This window comes from Castor canadensis, chromosome 1 (assembly GCF_047511655.1).
Source record: "Castor canadensis chromosome 1, mCasCan1.hap1v2, whole genome shotgun sequence".
In the NCBI taxonomy this organism is placed as follows: Eukaryota; Metazoa; Chordata; class Mammalia; order Rodentia; family Castoridae; genus Castor; species Castor canadensis.
This window is the reverse complement of record NC_133386.1, coordinates 146034293-146048581: the sequence shown is the minus strand read 5'-3', so window position 1 is coordinate 146048581 and position 14289 is coordinate 146034293. Positions and strand designations below refer to the sequence as shown.

The 14289-nt window shown below is 44.0% G+C and overlaps 1 protein-coding gene across 8 annotated transcripts in view; it reads right to left on the bottom strand.

Moving 5' to 3' along the window:
• Olfml1 (olfactomedin like 1) overlaps window positions 1-14289 on the bottom strand; it is a 168076-nt gene that overhangs the window by 125556 nt on the left and 28231 nt on the right. The window contains exon 2 of one of the 8 annotated variants that reach the window (XM_074084883.1): window positions 10215-10281. The exons of the other annotated variants lie outside the window; for them this stretch is intronic. The gene's annotated coding sequence lies outside the window, so the exon portion shown is untranslated. The remainder of the gene's footprint in view (window positions 1-10214; window positions 10282-14289) is intronic. 8 annotated transcript variants of the gene reach the window in all.

Sequence of the window (14289 nt, the reverse complement as noted above, 5' to 3'; positions counted from 1 at the left end):
TGGCACACTAGTGACCAATATACCATCTCTGAGAGTAGAAGCAATCCTAGTAGCTAGCAGGCACCATCACTGCCAGGGCTAATATACCCACATTCTACACAGTGCTCTGTCTGGGAGCTCAATAGCCCAGCAACCTGCAGTTGACACTGTAATTCACTTTCCCACATAGGGAAATGCCAAGAAGGTGGTCTGGAAGGAAAGGCATTTGTGTTGTGGCCACCGGACAATGCCTGCCAAAGTGAATTAGTCCACTGGTGTCTGGCTTATAGGCAAGCCTTGTCAGGTCAGTCAGTGTGAATCAGGCCCTGGGCAGCAGGCACATTCCAATGAATGGACAATGGGGCGTCTTACTCCATAAACTGCCCTCCCCGCAGTCCTTACTTCTATTCTCTACCTTTCACACACCTGCTTTATGACAAATTCTTATCCCACTGAAAAGCCCCTGCTGGAAGTGTGTATCCTCAGCCCAAGAACACACCCTTCAAAGGATACAACCCTCACTTTCCTTTTCAAAGTAATAAACACACACTTGCATGTGCATGCACACACACACACACACACACACACACACATATTCACATTTAATTTACCTCCAGGGAGGAACAAATGGACATAATGTTATTTCAGAGCCTCAACATCATCACAGGCAGATTCAAATTCAAACTCAAATTGGATGCTTCCCAAGCTCTGTCTAAAACCACCCCTAAAAAATAATACCAACAAGAGGTTATCATTGAAACATGGTGACAAGTAGGAAGATTCATTATACTATTCCTTCTACATCTGGGTATACTGGAAAAAGTTTGAAAGAACATCTGGGTATAGTAGTACATATCTGTAATCCCAGCACATGGGAGATTGAGGTAGAAGGATGACAAGACCCTGTCTGAAGAAGAAGAAAGAATAAGAAGGAAGAAAGAAAGAAGGGAGGAAGGAGGGATGGAAGGAAGGAAGGAAGGAAAACCTGCCACCACATAAGGCTCTGGAATTTGGGGGTGGGGGAAGAGGCAGCAGTGTGAAGGATTTCACCTTCCCTTCTAGCAGAGCTGAGATTTGAATCTAAATTCCTGATGACTCATATGGGGCACTTTTCTAGTGTCATTCAGACTCCCCAAATAGTTTCTAACACCCAATCAAACTCTCCTCAGATCTCAAACATCTCTGCATAGCTTGGAACCTCATCTCTCAGCTGGAATGCAAAAACTCCCTCCTCTGGGCTTCCTACCTCTAGCCAATTCTCTTTCAATCCATCCTTCCCAGTGCAGCAGGACATGTTCCACAGAGCTCATGGCATTACTTCCCTGCTTCCAAGCCGTCTGTAGTGGGCTCCTCATTATTTTTTTGGGGAAAAAAAAGGTACATTATGCAGCTCAGCCAAAGTCCTGTAATACGGTTCATCTTCCAGCTACTACCCTTCTCCCAAGATGGGCTGGGCCATACTGAGCCACTTCCTGCCCTCTAAATAGAAAAAAGATAAGGAGGGATAAGGAGAGACATAGAAAGGTTTTCCTATCTCTATGTTCTCTGTTTCCTCTATTTGGGATGTTTTGTTCTATCTATACCTTCAAATCCTACCCATTCTAAGGCCTCATCAAAATTTACCACCTCCAGGAGGCCTTTTCTGACATCAAGACCCCCAGTCCCTGCAAATGCTGGACTCCTCCAGTCTCTGATCCTGTCTTGTCTGGAACCCACCTTAATCATCAGAACTGCTTGCATTACTTGTAAGAATGACAGTAACTTGTATTATTTCTCAATGTGTCTGTTCACCCTTCTAAATTGAGCAGCTTGAGAGCAAGGAGTATACTCTACTCACCTTTCTATCCTAGGAGCTCAGCAGAGAACATGACATTGGTAGACACAGAGTAATTGTTTGTGTTTCTTTGAGGAGGGAAGGGAGAAGGGACATGTGTCTCTGCTACCATCCTGAAGGGCCAAAGTTTGCCCATGACAACCTCTCCAATCTCACTTTCCCCATTCCTGAGTCCTCTCTCTCTCTCTCTCTCCTGTAGCCTGATATTCAGAGGAACCTGGTTACACTTGGACCTGGAATGAGCAAATGATGGATGCAATTATACTCCAAAGGACCAGCAAGAGCAGACGTTATAACTTCCCTTGACATTTGATAAAACCAGACCTTTCTCTTCATTCTATTATTTTAGACTGCTAAGCAACAAGAAAATACAGGTCTGAATTGGCAAGTTTTCTTTATTATCTAGAGTATTCAGTATTAGCCTACTGGCAGCTGCCTCCCACAAGCCTCTCTAGCTGCCCACAAGGGATCAGACCTCAGAATTTGGCAGGCTCTAGGTAAATACTAATCTGCATTTTAAATCTTCATTTCAACATTTGTTGAACAGTTTAATTTTGATTCAGTGCAATGATTTTCCTTTGGCATTAAAAAAAAAAAAAGAACTGGGTACAGTGGCACATGCCCTACAGTCACAGCTACTTGGGAGGCTGCAGGAGGAGGATAACTTGAGCCCAGTAGTTCTGGGCCATGTGCGTAACAAAAGTAAGACTCTATCAAAAAAAAAAAAGATTTAAAAAGAAACCCCAGAATGATGATGATAAGACCAAAGAATTTCTTTAAAGACCAGCCTGTATGTACTGTCAACAACAACCTGGCTCCTGTCTCCCTCAAAAGAGAAGGTGGCTTCCCCTGCAGACATGAGCTAGAGTATATTAGCAGCTCTAGCTTCACTGCAGGGCTTCACTGCAGTTCCAGCTTCACTTCAGTCATAGAGAAGCCAGATGAAGACACTGTACAGAACCCACTGCTGCCAGAGAGCTCAGATTGCAAGTAAAAAGTACAGATCCAAGCTTTTCTGGATGAGTCTTTGGGCAAGGCCAGTCAGGCTTCCTCTACTGGTCTACCTTCTTCTTCGCTTGGCAAGAACAGCAGTAGGGTGCTAGCTGTGGTTTATCATGCACTGAGCCTTTTTCACTGAGGATTTTGGAAATACCCTATTATGAGCAGAATTGTGTCCCCTCCCAAAATTTGTGTGCTGTGAAGATGTGATCCTCAGTACCTTAGAAGGTGACCACATATAGAAACAGGATCATTAAAGAGGCTATCACATTAGGATGGGCCCTAATCAAATATACCTGGTGTTCTTTTAAGAAGAGAAGACTAGGACACAGATAAGTACAAAGGAGAGACAATGTGAAAATGGCTATCCATAAATCAAAGGAGAGAGTACTCACAAGAGACCATCCCTGCCAACACCTTGATCCTGGACTTCTGGCCTCTATAATTGTGAGAAAATAAATTTCTACCATGAGTCCACTGCTCTGTGGTGCTTTGTTTTGACAACCTGAGTAAACTCATAAAGACCTTATTCTGATCTTGGGCACAGAGCCTGGCAAGCCTAGGTAAAGAAGGCAGCTTCCTCTCCAGAGCTGTTGACTTCTATTCTGATCTACTAGTGTTTCTTTCCCTCTCAGTCCAAGGGAGATTCTGCTTCATTTCTCTGACATTAGACAACATCCAGGTAAAAGCAGTTCTTAACATTCCTTTATCTATAGTCTTTGTAAGCCAACTCCCAGTTCAATCATGTCAGGGAACCAAGACCAAGTAGTGAGGCTAGACATTAGGATGCTACAAGGAAATCACACTAAGACCACATGCATGACCACCTGTCAAGCTGCATTCAAGAAGCCTACAGCCCTCTTTTCTTCAACCATTCAACAGTATATCTAGTATGATATGGGCAGGAAGGGATGGGGCAGGGCCTGTCCCCTAAACTCAGCTGCCAGTCACAAGACACTTGTCACTCAGATCACTTCCCTGCCCCAGAGCACTGAAGCCAGGAGGGTGATTTAGGGACTTTCCCAACACAAGTGACCCAGTAATCTCCCACTGGCACACATGCTGGTGCAAAACAAAGACAAGCCTGCAAGAGCAGCCCTCCTTCCTGAGGGCCCAAGCAGTCTTGCTCCTTGAAGTCTGTCAGCTCCCAGGGGAGAGGAAATGTCTAAAAATCTCCTGGGGGCCTCTCTCCATTCTTAGCTTCTTCTTTTCCATAAATCAAAGCTTTTATTTCCCCACAGAATATAACCAAAGAGTTTCTTAGACTTAAGGAAGAAGTGAAAGGCATAGAAGCCTACATAACCCAAAAGGGCCACAAATAGGTAAATACAAATGTCAGGTCCCCACCTCTCACTCTACCTCAGCCACAAACTTTATGAGGCTCTTTTCTTACCAAGTGAATGGAGGCTTCTTCCTCTAAAGAATTAGAGAAGTAAAATACAGCAAATGGAGTCTAAGCCTGGTCTTAATCTGTTTGGGTTGCTATAACAAAATTACCATAAACTGGGTAGGTAGCTTATAAACAACACAAATTTAATTCTCTCAGTTCTGAAGGTTGGAAAATTCAAGATCAAGACTCTGGCAGACTAAGTGTCTGATGAGGGCCCATTTTCTGGTTGATAGAAGGTAACTTTTAGCTGTGTCTTCACATGGTAGAAGGAACTAACTGGCTCTCTCAGGCCTCATTTTAAAAAGGGACTAATTGCATTCATAAGGACTCTACTCTTATGACCTAATCACTTCCCAACTCCCACCTCATAGTACCATCACTTTATTTTAACAAATGAATTTTGGTGATTATATCATTCAGATCAAAACAAAATTGGAAGGACATGAATTCAAATCTTGACTCTACTTAAGTTTTTTACCTTGGATAATATAAATTATTCTCTCAGATTATTTTATAATGGGGATATTATATAATGGGGACTTTAAACCTGCTTCACACAGGGCTGGTAAGACTGTTAAGAAAGAGGACGGAATAAACTACCCAGTTCAGTGCCTGTCCCAGTAAACGTGCACTATCCCCATAGGGAGAACATGTCCCTAACTGTATAATTCCAGAAGACACTCATCATGGCCTAAATGTTAGGATTAGGAAAAAATATGATGTTGACTCTCTGTAAGACATGACCAAATCTCTTGCTGTCAGCCCTAACATTGGGAGTACAAGAGCTTAAACCCAGTGTACATGCTTTGGGTTTTCTGTGTCTTTCCAGTAGTACATGACAGAAAGACAACAATGCCAAGGCTATTGTCTTTCAGACCTGAAAATTTCCTATAGATCACATGCTCTGTCTTATAGTCTGATGCTTTCCTCAAATATCCCCCAAGAGTCTTAACAACTAGCCCTGATTAGGGACAGGGAAATGCCAAGGAACCCATCATGGAGCTAATGCTGAAGTTGGGCTCTATGGAGTTAGGGAGAAGAAGGGCCAATCCTGACCACATTCATAGCTGGATTTAGACTTGGAACAATAGGTCCTTTGTCCTCTGCACTGGTATCAAGATTTCTCATATTAACTCCAGAGATGGCCTTAGGAAAAAGACAGCCAAGTTGTACAAGTGTCCCAGAGAAACCTCACAATTGCTCTTTGTAGATACCAAAAAGAGCCTATAGGTGTCCAATTATTCCAGGATTTACTTCAGAAAAGTTTCCATACATGATATGTAATAGTGATATAATGACATGCTTTTCTCACATAACTTATAGAACCCTTCTCATGAACACCATTCCTCATTCAACTATTACCTGATCTAAAATTTTCTGTTAAATACAAGCAAGCATGACACTTGAGGCCTAGATTTGTGACAATGAGGCATCCAAACGAGATCAGAGTCAACACAGCCAAGACACTACCTGATCTTCTCACTTTGAATAGTCACTGTATTTTCTCAGTGGTTAGTTACTGCCTCTCCAGATCACCTCAAATTCTGAAGGAGAGGAAATTCTCTTGTTAGGAAGCCTGGAGGTCTACCCTGAGGACAGAAGCAAGGTGTGGTGTGCAGGACTGGGTATGAGTTCTAAACTCCAGGAGGAACACCAAGCTGGACAGAGGATGAGGCCCAGCACAGACCAGCTCAGCAATAAGGACTGGCTGGTTCTACAGGATACAGGAGAAGAAAGATCCCCAACTTGAACAGGCAGCCCCCTTCCAACACCCACCTGCTCACAGCCTCAACATGCCATCCATGGAAACAATGCTGTCCTTTCATGTAGGTGTCCTGGTGCCCACTCCACATCCCTGCACAGACAGGCTGTCAGCAAACACTTACTGAATTAAATAACCTCCTCCTCTCCACCCCCACAGCCTCACCTGAGTTACTGCCCAGGTTTCTCTGACTCTCATCCTTCACTACACCCTTCCAACCCACTCTCAAGAACCACTCTTAGAAACAGACAGGACTGACAACCTGGGGTCCCAAAGAGGTGAGGTTGTTGTAAGTAACTTGTTACTAATGATAAGGCAGCTAGAGTGAGTAGCTTTTTGTATAAATTATAGAAGCTCAGAGTTATCTTTCCCCATTCTAATATACTTTCTTGAATGGGGAAAAAAACAGAGGAGTTTAGTTAAGAATTCAGAAATTATAACAGTCAGGGACTAACAGTTTCTATGACACCATGAAAACCTGTGCAACTGCCCATTGTTTTAGAAGTTGACTTCCTGAAAATGTATGAGTACTCGTCTATGTTAAATGGAGTGGAGATGTGCTTGGTTACCAGCTGGCCATATCCATCAAGTATCTCTCAAGGGTTAATGTGAACTGATACTCACCATCTTCTTGCCTCATCATGATTTTTAAAAAGTCTTCCCAGACTCTCCATAATGTGGACTGTAAATGTGGTGGCAAGATAGGATGGAAAGAACACTAGTTTGGGGTCAGGTAGACTGAGAATAAATGTAACTTCAATCACTAATCAGCTAGAAAACCTTGGGAAAGTTGTGTAACTCTTTGAGCCTGTTCCCTCCTGAGCTAAAGGCCTGAAAGTCGCTGTGAAATTTAAGTGAGTACAGCCCCTGGGCTCAATGTTTGAGGTACGGAGGGTACTTAGTAAATGGTCCAGTTCTAGCGCCCTCCAGTTCTAGCGCCCTGTTTGACCTCATTGATCCCATAGTTCTAGCCAACCTAATCACTAGCTGTTTTCCATATGCAGTGTCCTGTTCTGAGCAAGGGGTACATTCTTTAAGTTCCGTTCAGGTAAGGGACATGGCTTCCTCAGCTGTGTTCCCACCATCACAGTTCTCAGAGCAGAGGATGGTCTCAAAAGTATTTTGTGACTGAAATAATCAATAAGGACACAGGCCTATTGGCTCAAAAGTACTTAGGAAATATGCTCTACCTCTTTTAGTACCTCTGCTACTAAAAGGATGGGAATTTCCCCAGACCCCATGGGTCCGTTCTGACTCTGGGGCTGCAAGGTTCCCTCCCTGCTACCCAAACCAGGATATCACACCCCTCAGGCATCCACGTTGCTTAACCACAGCACTCTCCATCTTCCCATCCACTGCACCCCACCCAAAACCTCAGCCTACTTGAATAAGGCCCTGGTGTCCACAGCCCTCCCCTGTCTCTTCTTGGGGCCAATGACAGTCAGACTTCTCAGTGTAATGACCAATGCCCTCCTGAATCACTCCCTTCTACACCCACCATAACCTGTTGAATGTTGTGAACCTAGTGCCTCAGGCTGCAATGTCTTCCTTCCCTTCTACACCTGCCACACTCTCTTGGATATTAGGAGCCTAGTACCCCAGACCACATGCCCTGCTTCCCCAGGTCCCAGGATGCTGTGTTCTCACAATCTTCACAGGTGGCCTATGGATATGAAAGAGGCTTCCTGTCCTAGTAGGTAGTTAGGCCAAGGGAAGCATCACATCAGCAAAGGATGCTGAGAATCATAGCCTCAGAATTTCAACCCACAAAGGGATTTCCTCAGAGCCTTTCCCCTTACCCAACTCTTGTCATTAAGTGGGACATTTAGCCTATGACCTGGGAAAGAAGATTTAAGGTTGCCTTTTTCTAACCTCCCACTCTCATACCACCATACATTTGCTGCAAGTTGCCTCTGCTCAAAAGGCACCAATTAGTCCCCACCTTCAACAGGATAAAGTCTGGCTTCTTAGTTTAACATCAAATCTCCCTACCCCATTGTCCCAACTTATTTGTTCATCTTTTTAAAATAAGAAGCCTAGCTAAGCTTCCTTATTATTTCTTGATCCCAGTTTGTTCATTTACATAAGAGACTTCTATGCCCTTAACTCATGACATTTGATTGACCAGGGATCCCTGCATATTCTCCCCTTCTCTTATATGAAACTCCCTGCCTGCCCTGGTAGATGTAATTCTGGTTCTAACTCCTTTGGACCTGGTCCTAATTGGTTGATCCACAGAGCCAACTCTGTCAAAATCCTGCAGTCCTTTTACTTAGACCTATAATCTTTCAGCACACCCTGCCTCCCCTATTATCTCACAAACTCCTTTCTAATCAAACCACTTGGAAAGTCTACCCTTTTCAGGTAGCCCCAATACATGCTCTCAGGCAGCTTCTTGGCCCTAGAAACAAGCCTGAGTAATTTGGAATTTCCTACATCATTTCATACTAAAATCTGCCTCTTCTTATTTGCCTCTACATCATTATCATGGCCCTTCCATTTTGCCCTCTGAGAAGCACAGAATATGGTAGATGCCTCATCTAACTGAAAATAGTAGTCATATCCCTGTGTCTTCCTGTCTGTTTCAGGTCCTTCCAAAGCCTGCAGGACAAGGACCCCAGTTTTTCAGTGTCTGGATTCGCTCCTCCACTTGCCTCAAGGGGTAACCAGTCTTAGACGATGTAAGAAGAAGATGCTCTACTAAATCCTAAACTCAAGATTTCTATTAATTCAGCCAGGCTAAGCCAATTTATGTGAGCTTTTCCATATGGGAAGGTAGGACACATACAAATTCATTTTGGTAGCCTAAAGGCAGGACTTTGCACTTACCCTTGGCTCATCTCATTGCGCTGGCTTGAGTCCTGAGCTCTGTGTACTGCCCTTGTCCTTTATGTTTGACCAGCCATCTGAAACTGGACTGTCACCTACCTTGCTGTGCACTTTCCCTCCTGGACTTTCTGCTCAGTTCCACTATGGCTGTGTCATACCAACAGGCCCAGAGATACTTTTTCCCCCTTGAAATCTCGGGATAAGCCCTCTCCATGATGTAAACCACTCCTTTTGACAGAGTGTTTTTCTTAGGCTCCTTGAGAAGAAAAAAATAATGATGATAATACCATTTACTGACTGTCTATGATGTGCCAACACTGTAGTCACATTGATTGCATCATCTCACCTAATCTTCATAACAACCAAATGATGTGGGCCTCTTATTGTTAAGTTATTAAACAAATGACAAACTTAAAGCTCAGAAAGGTAAAGAGATTTTCTCAAAGTAGCAACAGTGAACATGTACACAACCAGGAGTTAAGTGGATGACTGTCTAATTCAAAGTCCCATTCTAGAGCTACCAAGGTCTCCAAGGGTCAGGGAGGCCAAGCCCTCATGGTGGAGGAAACCTGTTACCCACCATGAAGGAATGGGGGACAGGGTGGCAGGAGGAGTCAGTTTCCTCCTCTCCAGAAGCAAAACAATAATCCCTGTCCAGGCATTGCGCAGCACCAGTGAGCCAACACAGTGAAAACCTAGACAGCTGTACAGGGATGTTGTTCTGTTATCAGGTAAGCAGTGTTGCATCAAAAACCCAGATGTCTTGACTGGTAGCAGGAAGAGTTTATATAATAAAATTCTTCATGACATGTAGTCAAGGTCAGCTGTCAGAGCCGAGAACTATTCCTTCCTTTATTGTGATAAAACATTGAATAAAAAGAACCTGCCATTCCCACTCTGAATCACATTCCAACTTCTCTCCTCTCCCTGTACCAATTCACTCTCCCCTACCCCTCTCCCCTTTCCCCTTTCCGGCCCTTGCTGCTCATAGGATTTGGGCTTTTGAATGCAGAGTTTGATGCCACATATTCCATTGTGCCTGGGACAGTCTCATGATCCCAGGGTCCACCTACTTTAGCATTCATTCCCCTTCTTTCATTCTCAAAAGCATCCATCTGGACAATGAATAAAATAAAAGTAATAAATTAAATATGCTGAAGTCTTCAAAAATCTGTTTCCTAGCATGCACAGGGTTAGATCCCCAGGGCCAGAAAAAAAAAAAAATCCAATGCCCTCCCACAAAATAGGAATAACACAACCACCCTTACCTCATGAGATAAGGGTTTTGTCAAAGCCACTAAAGTTGTAAGTTCTACTCTATCCTCTGCATGGAGGAAACTTTCTGTGGGGCCTGTCTACACCTTTGTTGCCTCCATGAGGCAATCCAGCAATTGAGTTAGCTATTAATGCAAAAAACTTACTTGATTTAAGGGGAAAAAAGCCTTGTGTTGGAGGAAGGAATTCACTGCTCCTAAGACAGGAACTGTCCTGTACACAGAAAAGGAACAGAGACAAACCACTTTGAGTGTTCTTAGCTTGAGTTGGAGCTCTAACTTTTTCTGTTCCTCTAGTCCCTACAGAAGACTACTCCTCTTAGCTTCTACATAACTAATTCTCTCTCAAATTCCCTCTCTCTCTAACTGCCTCTCTCCCTCTCTCCCTCTCTCTCTCTCTAACAGACACACACATACACACACAGAGTTATCAACCAAGGAGTTCCTTTTGGCAGGGCTCTCTGGGTCTTTCTGCTAGGAGCAAGTTGGAGATGTTTGCTAAGAAGACCACTTGTGAGACTCAGTGCAGTCACAGTTATGGCCCTCCAGCTCAGACTGTTTCCTGCCCAGCCCAAGACACCCAGCTACATGTAACTGGTACATTCCAATCACACACACAAACTGCTGTGGAATTACATCTTTACCCTGGAGACTGGAGTTAGGAGTTCTGGCTATCCACACTAAATACATTCCCAGGAAATCAATAATCACTAGCAATCCCTGTGCAGGCAGAGAAACTCTGGAATTTAGATCACCTGCTTCCCTGTACTGCCCTTTATCCTCAGAAAGAAACAGATATACTCAAAGTAGAGTCCCCTGAGAATATCACTGCAGCTGTAGGCCAGAGGAGAGGCCATGTAGAATCTAATCCCCATAGTCACACCTGAGCTAAGTAATTTCTTCCTGTAGATTTATTTGTTCATGGACCCTCCACCCACCTACGTCTACACAAGTCATTTCTAAACCTTAGGCAACCCAAGTTTCAAGTCTACAATCTATAGCTGTTGCTGTTACCTAACCATGGGTAAGCAGACTCACTCAAGCACAAATTTTTCTCAATAGAGGCAAAACAACCTGGGAACAAGAAGTGGGAGAAAATACCAAGAAAGAGCATAGAGTCTTGACAAGTTTTCCTTCAAAGATAAATCCCAGTATTCCTTATGTCTTTGGTTTTGTTTGGCAACAGCCACATGCAAGATGATAATCTGAATGTTTCACATGCATTAACTCAACTCTGCCTTAGCAAATAGAAATGACCACTGTGCTAGGGTACATGGCAAGACTTCATCCTGGGAAGCTAGAGATTGAGGAGCTTGGCTGGCTAGAGAAGTGTAGAGAGAAGGAGGGACAAAAAAGGGAAACTCCAGCCTCAGGGTCAGTGAGTGTCTGGGTAGCAGTGTAGATTCTGGATAAGCTCCCCTTCCTTCCTCTAACAGGTGTGGCCCTCACTTGACACTCCTGGCCCTAGATGGAGGAAGTCCTCATGACTGGTTGCTTTCCCCCAGCCAGTTGTCACTCCTACCCACCCTGCTCCCATCTTCAATTCATCTAATATCTAATGAACTGCTAAATGTGTTCCCAAAGTTTGTCTGGGGGGAAAAGAGGTCTTTGATTCTTGGTAAATTGGTGGTTGCATTCCCAGCAAAACCTGATTTATACATATGTATCCCACTGAGCATATCAAGTGTAAGAGTTTTGATACCATACAAGCATGCCATACCTCATAAGCCCCATATATAGGGAGGCCTCAGGATGAAAAATGAGGCCTCCTGGGTCTTCAGGCCCCATTAGCACTGGCTGCCAGCAGACAACTCCCCTGAGTCTCTGACCTGTATAGCTCCAGCCTTAGCTATTCTGCAGACTGAATTCACCACAATCTGGTCTCATTCCCATTTTTGCTGCCTAATAGAATCTCCATCTGGACCTTCTGGCAGCTCTCCTCAGGCCAAACTCACGTAATACAGATGAAAGAGCCCCAGGCCAGAAGGTCACAAGGCCTGGATCTGCCACTAAGTGGGGTGACCTTGGGAAGGTCACTTGGACTTCACCATACTCATGGGTAAAAATATAAAGGGCAAGCAAAAAATTACCCAAAATTCCCTTCTGATTCCAACATGAGTCAACCACCCTCATTTTCCTTTCCCCTTCCAACAATCTCCTCCCCTAGGTCCTCATGCTACTCACAATCACCTCATTCTTCTCCTGGCAAACTAGCACAAAATGCCAGTGTCCAGCTTGATGCCTTTCTCTATCTCACAAATCCAATCATTCACCAAATCCTGCTGATTCCTTGGCAAGCTCACTTGCTTCTGTTCCTTCCTCTCCATCACTATTGCCATTGCCTTGACTTAGGTCCTTAGTTTCTTCATGACTTTTTCTAAATAGCCTGTCCTCACAAGAAGTTCACCCCCTTCAGGCTGCCCTTCGTAGCCCAGAATCCTCCTGAAAAGACACTAGCACCATGCATTTTTCCATACTCAAAAATATTCAATGTTATTAGAATAAAATTTGCTTTTTTTTTCCTTAAATATTGGTTCTCACCATGTTGACCAGACTGGTCTCAAACTCATGGGGCTCAAGTGATCCTCCTGCCTCCTGCCTCTGTCTCCCAATTACATGGGACTCCAGGTGCATATCACCACACTAAGCAAAATTTGAATTGTTTAACTCAAACTGTCAGGGCTTTTCACAATTTCTCCCTCACCTGAGATTTCAGCCTCTGCTCTCCCAGTGCCCCCACCCTACTCATGACTCTAGCCTTGTGGGCCCACTCCTCCTTGTGCCTCTCCTTCCTCCCTATCTTTCAGTTTCTGCTCCTGTTCCTTCCTCATCTCTCACACAAAATAACCTGTCCCTGTTCCTCTTCATCGGGGTAAACATCATGAAGTTAGCCAGATCAAGACTTGCATGTACCACAAAGTCCTGCCAACACCTGCCAAGTGTGGAGACACACACAAGAGCTAATGCAGCTATAAAGCAGATCAGAGCGTGGATAGAGACATGTAAACTACAGTGGTTAAGGAGCACAACAGCAATCTACATTTACTGCAATATGTACATAATATTAGGAGAAAAGAGTAAAAACGACATGAGAGGGGTAAGGGGGTTTCAAGAGTTCACTCTGCATGTAAAGGACAAATAAGAGCTCATCTATGTTGCAGATCAGAGACAACAGGTATTTCCAGAAAGAGGAAATAGTGTGTGGAAAGGTAGCAAGGCACCAAAGAAAAGAAATTGTTGAGTTCCTTAGTTTTGGGAACATTGGAGATGCAGCTGGAGAGCTAAATTAGGACCAGCCTCTACACAGCCTTAAATGCCACAAAAATGTTACACTTTATCCTATCTGGAGAGGTAATCCTATCCTGTGTCTACAGATGTGTTATAAAAGCCAAGATCACTACAGTGGAATACAGAGATGATTAAAACCTGAGCACAATGAATGTTCAGCTCTCAGTGTGTATGTTTGTATGTAACAGAGACACAGGAGGAAATGAAAACAAGAACTACCAAGAAACACCAAACTAATGATCTTAAGACCAATAGAAATCAAAAATTTATTGAAGACAAAGCTCCCTAGAACTCCTAAAACTCAGCTGTAGGCCAGCAATTCCTAGAAGATGGTTTACCAGATGTCAGAGATAAGAATGGGCCTAGTGAGATTCACATGGTCCAACAGACCTGGCTTTAAGGCTCTATAGGGACTTGGCAAGGTGGGGCATGCCTGCAATTCTAGCTATAAGGGTGGCTTAGGTAGGAGGATGATAGTCTGAGGCCAGCATCAGGCAGAAAATAAAGTAAAAAAGGCCTGGGGGTGTGACTCAACTGGAAGAGGCCTTACCTAGCAAATGCGAGGTCCTGCCTTCAAACTCCAGTACCACCAGAGAGAGAGATAGACAGAGAGAGAGGAAGGAAGGAAGGAAGGAAGGAAGGAAGGAAGGAAGGAAGGAAGGAAGGAAGGAAGGAAGGAAGGGCAAAGGATACAGATCGCCTTCCTTAGATTCTATTTAAAAAAAAAGGAGGGGTGGAAGTGACACATAGATGCCATGAAGCATTGAAAATGAAAGAAGGATGCTAGGAAACATACAGGCTAAGAGAAGTGGCACCCCTCTTGAGGAAGGAGGAAGCAGGAAAAATAGTGACTCAGGAAAAACAAAGCTGCCAAGAGTTTCAGCCTAGTTGTGCCCACACCAAATGCTGACTGAGAGACCACATCTTGCATGAG